General features: G+C 34.5%; 1 pseudogene; it reads right to left on the bottom strand.

Annotated features, from left to right (window-relative positions):
- Positions 1-7,018, bottom strand: part of LOC137241540 (T-complex protein 1 subunit eta-like) — a 166,032-nt pseudogene extending 159,014 nt beyond the window's left edge.
- Positions 7,019-10,604: the final 3,586 nt, after the last annotated feature.

Here is a 10,604-nt window from a genome sequence, read left to right on the forward strand (position 1 = left end):
ATGAGATTTCTCATATGCCCAATAGTCATTATTTAAAATGTAAATTATGCGATTGGAAGACGAAAATACATTCAAGTATGAATTTTCATTTACGTGTAAAACACGCTGAAACAATTGATGTAACAACGAAAAGTTTAGAATTAACTGTTTGTCCATATTGTAATCACAATGGTATTTACGCAAACACTTAATACTGGAACATGAGAAATCAGTGGATGAAAGAACATTTTTTCTATGTTTAGAATGTGGTGAACAATTTAGAACAAATACAAGTTTATGAAAAGTTTGCTCATTGTACACCACAAGATTTGAACGGAAAGATCTTGAGGGTATGGTTACACCTATGTGGCATCTACAAGCTATTTATAATTTTTAATTGTCTCGCATTTATCCATGCCGTGTAGGCCCCTTGTGCAACTGTGATCTTTGGAAAGAGAATTAAATAAATTAATTAAATACAGTCGAAAAATAAACACAAATACCCCACGAAAATGTATAGAAGACATTTATAAACATCTCGCCCAAAAAAAAAGTAGCGACTACCTCTCAGTATACATCGAGTAAATGCCAAAAAAATAACGAGTGACGGCAAAGAGGATAAATAAAATAAGAGCCGTCACTCGTTATTTTGTGGCGAGTATCTCGCTGGAAATTGAAAAAATTGATGCCGAATGTTTTCTGAGAGGGACATTTTTAATTGTCTCGCATTTATCCATGGCGTGTAGACCCATTGTGCAACTATGATCTTTGGAAAGAGAATTAAATAAATTAATTAAATACAGTCGAAAAATAAACACAAATACCCCACGAAAATGTATAGAAGACATTTATAAACATCTCGCCCAAAAAAAAAGTAGCGACTACCTCTCAGTATACATCGAGTAAATGCCAAAAAAATAACGAGTGACGGCTCTTATTGTATTTATCCTCTTTGTTAAGACGATAATTGGTGACCAAGTTATTGGTAACGATTAAGTAATCGATTGGGTAACGGGTACCTGTCTGGTAGGGTTATTATAAATAGCTTGTAGATGCCACATAGGTGTAACCATACCCTCAAGATCTTTCCGTTCAAATCTTGTGGTGTACAATGAGCAAACTTTTCATAAACATGTACCCGTAAACTTGTATTTGTTCTAAATTGTTCACCACATTCTAAACATAGAAAAGATGTTCTTTCATCCACTGATTTCTCATGTTCCAGTATTAAGTGTTTGCGTAAATACCATTTTGATTACAATATAGACAAACAGTTAATTCTAAACTTTTTGTTGTTACATCAATTGTTTCAGCGTGTTTTACACGTAAATGAAAATTCATACTTGAATGTATTTTCGTCTTCCAATCGCATAATTTACATTTTAAATAATGACTATTGGGCATATGAGAAATCTCATGCTCCAATAATTTGTTGGAGCTTGGTGTAGCTGCTTGAATATCACAAAATTTACATTTTGCACCACGTTCGTTATATTTAAATTGTAAATGTTCTGGTTTCTCTACACGATGCATAAAGTTTAGATGCTTTTTCCAACAATGTGCTTAATTTAATTGAAATACATACATTGGGCATTATCTCTTGATAAATTTGCCATAAATATGCTGAGCCTGTTTATGTAGGCTCTTTTCTTAACATCTAATTCTGGTCGTACCGAATATGACAGTTTTGCTTCAGGTTATAATCCACACTCATACTATTTTCAGATTCTGTTTCATAATTTTCAACATTGGACTTTGCATCAACATCATTATCATCATCGTCATTTTCATTCATCTTCCTTAGTATTAGAATTAGAAACATCGTCATCTTCGGTTAAGTTTTTATCAAGTTTAGCTTTTTTCGTAGGTTTAAATTCTTCACTATCCGTACTAGAATTAATACCATCATCAACATTTTTCGTAGTCTGTTTGAGTTTTTAAATTTGCCAATGGTTCGCCTTTATCAGTATTAGAATCAGAATGGTCTTGCACATCTTCACCGGGTATATATTGATATTCGGTAGAATAAACAAATGGACCACTTATAATTATTATTATTATTATATTTCTTTATTACGGTCTTTAAGACCTAGTTGATGTTAAGTAAACATTTGTTTCATTAAATATTAAGTGTTTTACAATATAAAAATAATTTTACTTTAAACTTATTAATATTTTCACAATCTTTTATCTCAGTAGGTTGTTCATTGTACATTTTGTACCCAGTGTATTCTAAAGTCTTCTTTGCGAACTCTGTTCTTACTCTAGGCAGTCTTATATTATTGGAGTATCTAGTTCCATAGCTATGGATCTCGCGATTATATAATATTTTATTGCTCAGGTAACTCGGTAGCATTCCTAATCTTACATGATGTATAAATTTCAAAGTGAAGTAACTTATTGACTGTTTTATACTAAGCCAGTTTAACCGATTCAGTATTATAGTTTTTGATGTTCTTGGGGGACATTTTAATATAAATCGCATTGCCTTGTTTTGTTGTATTTGTAGTCTTTTAATTTGCATATCACTCGCTATCAGCAGAATTGTAGGACAGTATATAAAGTGCGGCTCACTAATTGAACGATACACCATTATTTTATGACGTTGACTAATATGTTTGCATGTTCTGTACATGAATCCTATTTTCTTCGCAATTTTTCTTTCAAGATAATTTATATCTCCAAAATTCAGGTTTTCATCAATTAAAACTCCTAAGTACTTCATTTCATTTACTCTTTGAATTAAATTGTTTTTTATTTTCAGGGTTAAATTTTTAAATTGTTATTACGTATGATGTTCTGGTTTTTGCAAAATACCACGAACTTAGTCTTATCTATATTTAACTTCAATTTTTTAAGGCACAACCAGTTGTATAAAGAGTCAAGATCTTCTTGTGCTTTCTGCATTGCACAGTCGGCATATTTCTCACTGATGATGAGCAGTGCATCATCCGCAAAAAGACGTATATTGCAATATTTTAAGCATTTTTTTATATCATTTATGTACAATGTAAATAGTATCGGTGCAAGTACTGAACCTTGTGGCAATCCGATATCTACATCCACAACCGATGAGACTGCGTTTCCAATTACCGTCCTTTGCTTTCTGTCACTGATATAACTTCGGAACCATTCCAAAGTCTGTCCTCTGACACCAGTTTTGAACAAAACATTCAACAATTCCCGTCTATCAACTGTTTCAAAGGCCCGTTTCAAGTCTAAGAAGACAGACACAACAACTTTTTTATCTGATATATCTTCTTTCCATTCTGCAATAACCATGTTGAGTGCTGTTTCACAAGAATGGCTCTTCCTGAATCCAGACTGTTCTGGTATAATAACTTTGTGCTTTTCTAGGTATGCCACCAATTGATTATTCACCACCATTTCAATAATTTTCTCACCTGAGGGTAACGTATTGATTGGCCGTAGCTCCTCCGGTTTCACTGTATATTTTACTTTTTCCACAGGTAGTATTGTTGAAACTTTCCAGCAGTTTGTAACAATGCCATTATTTAGGGACTCATTTATTATGTCTTTGTAAAAGTTACCAATGTACATCATGGAATCCTTGAAAACACCCTCAGATAAAAGTTTTCCTCCGAGATATTTACTTTTAAAAGCTTTTGTGATATTCATTATATCATCTAACACAATGTCAGTGAAAAGAAATGGTTCTATTGCGATCGAACGATCAACGTTTAGTTCGGATGCAGTAGGCACACCTGATGTGCATTCGCATACATATGTTGCATATGTGAAACATATAACGGTGTACCAGTGGCTTGTTATGCAGCCTACGCGGGATGAAGCATTGGATTTTGTGTTGCAAAGTAGGTGACATATGTTGGTGTTGATGGATGCGCATATTGCGGATATGTTGGTGGTTCACTAGTCATTAATTGTTTAGAAGTTTCAACTTGTTGCGATTGTTGTTGTTGCTGGCTGCTGATGTGGTGTTAACGTTTGTTGTACAATTTATTCGGGTGCTTGCCCATATTGTTGGTGTTGTTATGGTGCTGGAAAACCTTCCGAGATTGAAAGTCCTTGATTAGTGTAATCCCCACGTAGTGAACTACTCCTGTGACCGCGTCCGCGGTAACTATTACATCTGAAGGCGCTTAAGTTACAGGCATAGCTGACATCGCGTATATAACCGGTTGACTCTAAAGTAAAAATCAAAACAAAATATTAGAATCAGTGTTTATTTTATTATTTATTTATTAGGTACTGGATGTCCTCAACCGTGCAGTTTTCTTCTAATTTGAGCAAATGTATGTTCTTACAGCCACAGCTGGAATATTTGGGATATTTCTATCCGCACATCGTCAAAATAAAATTACCTAGAATGAAAAAGAAACTCATATCAGTAAGAATAGATTAAAAGTTTTTAATATAAGCCGAAAAGTGTTCCATAAATAGGGCTCCACAATTAGCTCTTTTCTGAGAGGCCAAAGGCACAAGAGAAATTTCAGATAACTAGAATCAGGACCTGGTAAAGTAACTTCAAATGAACCTCCACCATGCCTATGCATCTTCCGATTGCGGCGCAATTTCAAGACGTAGGGCTAAGTTTATGGGCTCACCATGGCCAGAGCATTCTCACATTTAATCCCTCAAGCCAAGAACACTGCTGGGGTTCATCAAGGAAGTCGACTAGGATGAGGTGCTGTGAAGATGTGCAAGTCACTATGCAATCCTCAATAAATTATCTATCTATCTACGTTCCGGTAACAAGCACCATTGTGGTACTAGCCCCACCTCGGGAACTATTGATATGACTACATTAAACCTTCTAGGGATTGAATATTAATAATGACCGCAATGCGAAAGTCTGCTAAAATGTACCATTCTCCATGGAAAGCTCGATATATAACTTTCCACGTTTTGAAACAGTGATTAAAGAGCAAAATTTACTAAAATTTTAACTGGCTGTGGGTAGTAAGGTGTTGATGTCCTCTCTTAACGCAATGTCATGACAACTGCGATGCAGGGAAAATGACAAAAATCTTGTAAATCTAATGATAATAATTAATAAAATCCTCCCCTTCTATGCAGTTCTATGCATATATACATATGTATTTTTCTCTCCAAACGCTAATTAAAAAAATTAATTGGTTTTCACATGAACTTCGAACTCTGTCGTATTTGCATTCTTTAGTTGATTATCAACAAAAGCATGACAAATTATCACTAAAAAATTCATACATGTAATATGGTAGCCAATTTACTTACCCTTTCTGGTGCGATGATTCCTGGACAATCGGGCCTGACTAGACGCGATTTTTTCGCCTTAAGAGAGCATGCTTAACGCGAACCATATCATGTTATGGCACACCTTTGGTAATGCAATCAAACACATTTCTGCTTCTAATGCTTCTAGGATAGCAGCAGCAGCTCCCGGTGGCGCCACATAAATAACAGTTGCCTTTTTTTGATCCGGCTTCTTATTCAATTTTAATTCACATTACATTATCTACTATTGCAATTTTTAATCAATACAAATCAATATAAATTACCGAAGCAAATACTGGCAAACCTAGATGCGTAGTTCCACCCTTTTTGAGGGAAGTACATCCAACCAGTTTGGTACCTTGTATCCTTGGCAAATGACACGTGAATCTGCATTTAATTGTTGATTTCCTCTGATTTTGGCATATTCTGAGCTGAATCGCAACCCGGTGGAGATGCTATTAGAATAATATAACATTTTTTTTATTATTTAAAAATGCACATACGTATGAATGAAAATCAGAAAGTAAATAATGTTGTTATTGTTGTAGCGATGAGGACACTCCCCGTTATCGACTTTGTTCGTCCTTTGCCGAATGCAGATGGGGTACGCTGCGGGAATCATTAAGGTACTAGCCCGACCATATCGGGAGCGATTTAGTATGACATGAAACCTTGTAGGGCCACCCCGTCGATTCTATACAACTTAATATGGTAACGATTTAAAATACCGTGCACCACCTAATTTTTATCAAAAATTATCAAACTTGGAATCAAAAGACGCGCCTCGAGCTCCGTTTTTATTATTATTTGATATTTTTAAATTAGGTGGTGCACCGTCTTGTAAAACGTTACCCTTAATATTATTTTGGGCGAAGGCCGCCAACGCGAAAAGATGGTCTCTGCAACAAAATTTTTAATTTCCGTCACATGTCACAACTAAAAGCACAAGATATTTTTCCTTGTAAACAATGATATTTTTTCTCCGTTTTAAAGTTTCCCGGAATAATTAATGAACTGTGACTTCGATGACAGCATGAAACGTCGATGGGTTAGTGGAGAGCGAAAAAAGCTTTGAATGTGTGGGTGAACTAGTTACCGCCGTCTTGTAGGGCACGGTTGTAGGGAACAGGGTGAACTTTTAAAATTTCTAAAAAACATGTTCATAGCGCCAATCAATACCTTTCTTTTCATGCGGTTACCCTGTCCATGCTTATTTTAGCTGAAAACTGTGTTTAATATGTCTATGACAGACCAAAATTTTAAACCTCATCTTTAATTTAGTCAAGATTTTAACTAAAGATTAGTTTAGTCAGCGACTATGATTACGGGTCAATAGGTTTTAAATTTAGTTGCAGCTTTTTGTATTTTTAGTCATGATGCAAAAAAAACACAGCTAAAGCGAACTATGCAAATCTGGTACATGTGTAGTGTCCTTGATTGTATTAATACTACTGTAGTCATGTTAGATTATACGTTTATTGATCCAACGTAGATTTATTACATAAATAATATTCTTTTTTTTTTGGGGGGGGGGGGGGGGGGGGGGTTTGGTTGAATGGCACGTAGTGTCCATAACGCCAGGTTGTATGTCGGAAGGTTCTTTTTTTCAGAATGTTGTATATGTAATTTTAGCTCCACTAATACACAATGGTAGTACCAAGGTGGCCAGAACCATTTGTAGCAGCTTGCAATTTAGTATTAATTATTGTAATTGTTCGTATTTTCAATTATACATATATGACACTACTTTATTTTCGTGTATTTTTTCCTGTATTTTATCTTCAATTTTTATTGCACTCCCTCCTAATACGGTTTCAGTACTGGTGTAAGTGTGTAAACTACAATTCAAAAAACTAATGAAATACAAGGAAAATACAATCTAGTTCATTAAAAACAAACGAGCCAGTTTGTATTTCGATAGTTTTTTTTGACATTCGGCCGTTTTTCCTTTATTTTTTTCTGACACATGAAAATTTTGTTTTTAGTTTGAAAATTTGGTGCATAAAAATACAATTAACATCAACTTTCTTGTGAAATAAGTGAACCATTAGATACCGAAATAATTTTCGTGTGTTATTTGCATTATTTTTATTGTTAAAAGTGTTAATGTAAAACATAAACAAAAACATGTCAAACTCACTAATTTTGGGGGAATAGTGGTCTCGCTTTTTCATGATAGAAATTGTTTTTGTGTTTTGAAGTTCCGATAAAGTTTCGTCAGTTTTTTTAGCTTGGAATCCAAGCAAAAATAAAGTAGTGTCATCTATGCTTTAGGGTTGGTTTTTACTTGGCACCACGTCATGTTATATTCAATTTGTCTTATTTATTTCAATTTGACTTTTATCCAATTGGGGTAATTATTTTTCGGTTTGTAAAAGTATTTTCGTCGTCTCAGGTATATATTTTAAAGAATTTATATTCATTCTGGTTATGTGTACATGACTGTACATTAATATATAATACATTTTCAATCCTGTTATTTGTTTTTTTTGTCCTTGGTGGAGTTATATGTATATTATCGCAATTTTATCCCAGTTTATATATAAGATAAACTCTACCCCGTTATATGTTCCGTTTATCATATATGTATGTATGAATTTATGTAAAACGAAAGTTTTACTTATATTTTTACATTTAACATAATTTTTAAATTAAATGTTGACAATATTTTTTAATTTATTTGATTTTAATTGTTCCGGACTTTTGCCCGTTTGCCGTTTATATGTTGAATGTATTTATTAACATTTTAATGTTAAATTTGATTTTGCCCGATAGCAATTATATATAGTTTTTGCACAAAATGCATATTTTTATTAAAATTTTTTTTTCAGATTTTAAAAATATTTTTATTTGCCTTCAAATATTATAATTTATTAATTTTGATGAGCTCAGATTTTTGCCCGATAGCAATATAATCTTTTTGCACAATTTGCATTTTTTTTTACGACGAACTCGTAACACGCACATCTATTTAGTATTTTTAAATGTTTTTAATTAGATTTTTGCCATTTCGATTCCCACACTATCCGCCATTTTATTCTCAACCGCATGAATAGAGTCCCTTTATAACACGCGGTTGAGTTGTGGGGAAATCGAACTTGACGCGACAACGTCACAAAACGAAATTTAGTTAAAAGTTGAGATGCTCTTGCTGAAACGTGTTGCGCGTCGTTCCTTGCGTCCAAGAATATGTCCTTAGCCCAAAACGGGTTGCCGTAATGCAGAAAAGTGAGCATGTTGCCACGCATGTGTTTGCATCGTAACAGGTCCGACACATAAGCAGTTTTTCATATAGATGAGTTTAACACATGCTTATGCATTATGAGTAGATTGCACTTATTTTAATGGAGAACGGCAGCCCAATTCTGAACATTTATTTTTTTGGGAGATTTTTCCCTTTTCCCATTCCCGCAATCACGAACACAAATTTCTTGGGAGTTTTTCCCATTTCCCATTCCCGCTATCACAAACGAACTTCGAAAAAGGGGAAAAGTTTTTGGGAGAAAAGTAGGCATCACGAACGCAATAAAAAATTTGAATTGATTTGTTCGTTTTGGGAGTTAATTCCCTAAAGATTTTGAAGGGATAAGAACATTATTTTATTAACAAACTAGCGGACCCCGTTGCACTTCGTAGCAACCAATCAAAAAAAGAAATGAAAGATTATAATTTCTTTTTATGAAATGAATGCATTGTATTTCAAAATTATTAATGTCAATCCAAAACATTTGGATATACAATATTTTTAGTTTGCCCATTGGAAGCGAGCACAAACAAAAAATTTGGAGTTCCAACTCTTGAGCAGGCCACGTATAGCTGTCCATGTGAAAAGCACGGCTCCTCCAAATTTAATCCGCATATTTGAAGCGTTTGTCCTTGACCGTATTCATGGATATGACAAATGATAGACGCACTGGGAATTGCAAACGCTGAAATTCAAGTGGAATACGTGGTATGAGTACAATTTAATTTTTCGCTGTTCCGGTCAATATTGTCGCTTCAATTAAATTCGGCATCAATTTTTTTACTACTAATCTTGTGCCATTGCATAGTTTTGGTGCATTTAAATTCCCCAGTAAAATAATTGGTGAGCCCAACCTTTAAATTCAAATAATGCGGTGGCATACCAAGTGGTTCCCATGAATTCAAAAATTCAATTGGATAATTCACTGCATCATCTGCATTCATTGCGCTATCAACAGATTTATATGATGTCACTGCACCTGGGCAATTTTTCTTGAATCTGATAATTGATTGCATTGACGTGTAAATTTTTTTGGTGCCAGTATTGCGCGTTCTCTCAACCAATTGTGATTCCTGTAATTTTGAACAATATTTGCAAACACACTTTGAATCAACTCTTCTGTTGATTGGAGAATGGTACAGAAATTGTTCGGCAATGTAATCAATCCATTTGTATTATCGGCTCGAACTTTTCCATTGCCAATATCTAACAATTGCTTCGAGAACCGATCTGCAGATTGATCGTTGTGGAATTGAACGCGCATATTTATATTCAATGTCAATTTTTGCACATGTCGCCACAGAAGAGAAGACTTTAAACATGCGTTGATCTCATCCGCCGGTGTTGATCGTGGAACCACAGGCAATATTTGTCGAAAATCCCCTGACAATAATATTAATGCACCACCAAAAATTTCTTGATTCTGACGTAGATCTTGCATTGTACGGTGTAATGCTTCCAGCGATTTTTTATGCATCATTGTACATTCATCCAATAGAATAATTGCTGCTTGTTGCAAAACTTTTGCCATTGCAGAATTTCTTGAAATATTACACGTGGGATGTTCAATCACCTGTTAATTTGAAAATAATTACATTTTAATTAATATCAATTAAATTTTAAAGTGATCAATCAATAAATATAAGCATACCTGCACATTCAACGGCAATTTTAATGCAAAGTGCACTGTTCGTCCACCATCCAATAGAGTAGCAACGATTCCGGACGAAGCAAGTGCCAATGCAATTTTTCGTTGCGATCGAATGGCTGCCAAAAATGAGTGATAACACAAATGTTTTACCCGTACCACCAGGCGCATCCAAAAACTATAATCCACCGACTTCATTTTGTACCGCTTGGATGATGGTATCATAGACATGTTTTTGATGGTCATTTAATTTAGGAACATTCAAATTCACAAATGTTTGCAATTCATTGGGATCATACACTCCCCGTTATCGACTTTGTTGGTCCTTTGCCGGATGCAGATCGTGTACGTTCCGGGAACCATTAAGGTACTAGCCCGACCATCTCGGAGCGATTTAGTATGACATGAAACCTTCTAGTCCATCCCGTTGATTCTATACAACTTAATATGGTAACGATTTAAAAGACGGTGCACCACCAAATTTTTATCAAAAATTAT

Source organism: Eurosta solidaginis, chromosome 2 (assembly GCF_040869045.1).
Source record: "Eurosta solidaginis isolate ZX-2024a chromosome 2, ASM4086904v1, whole genome shotgun sequence".
NCBI lineage: Eukaryota > Metazoa > Arthropoda > Insecta > Diptera > Tephritidae > Eurosta > Eurosta solidaginis.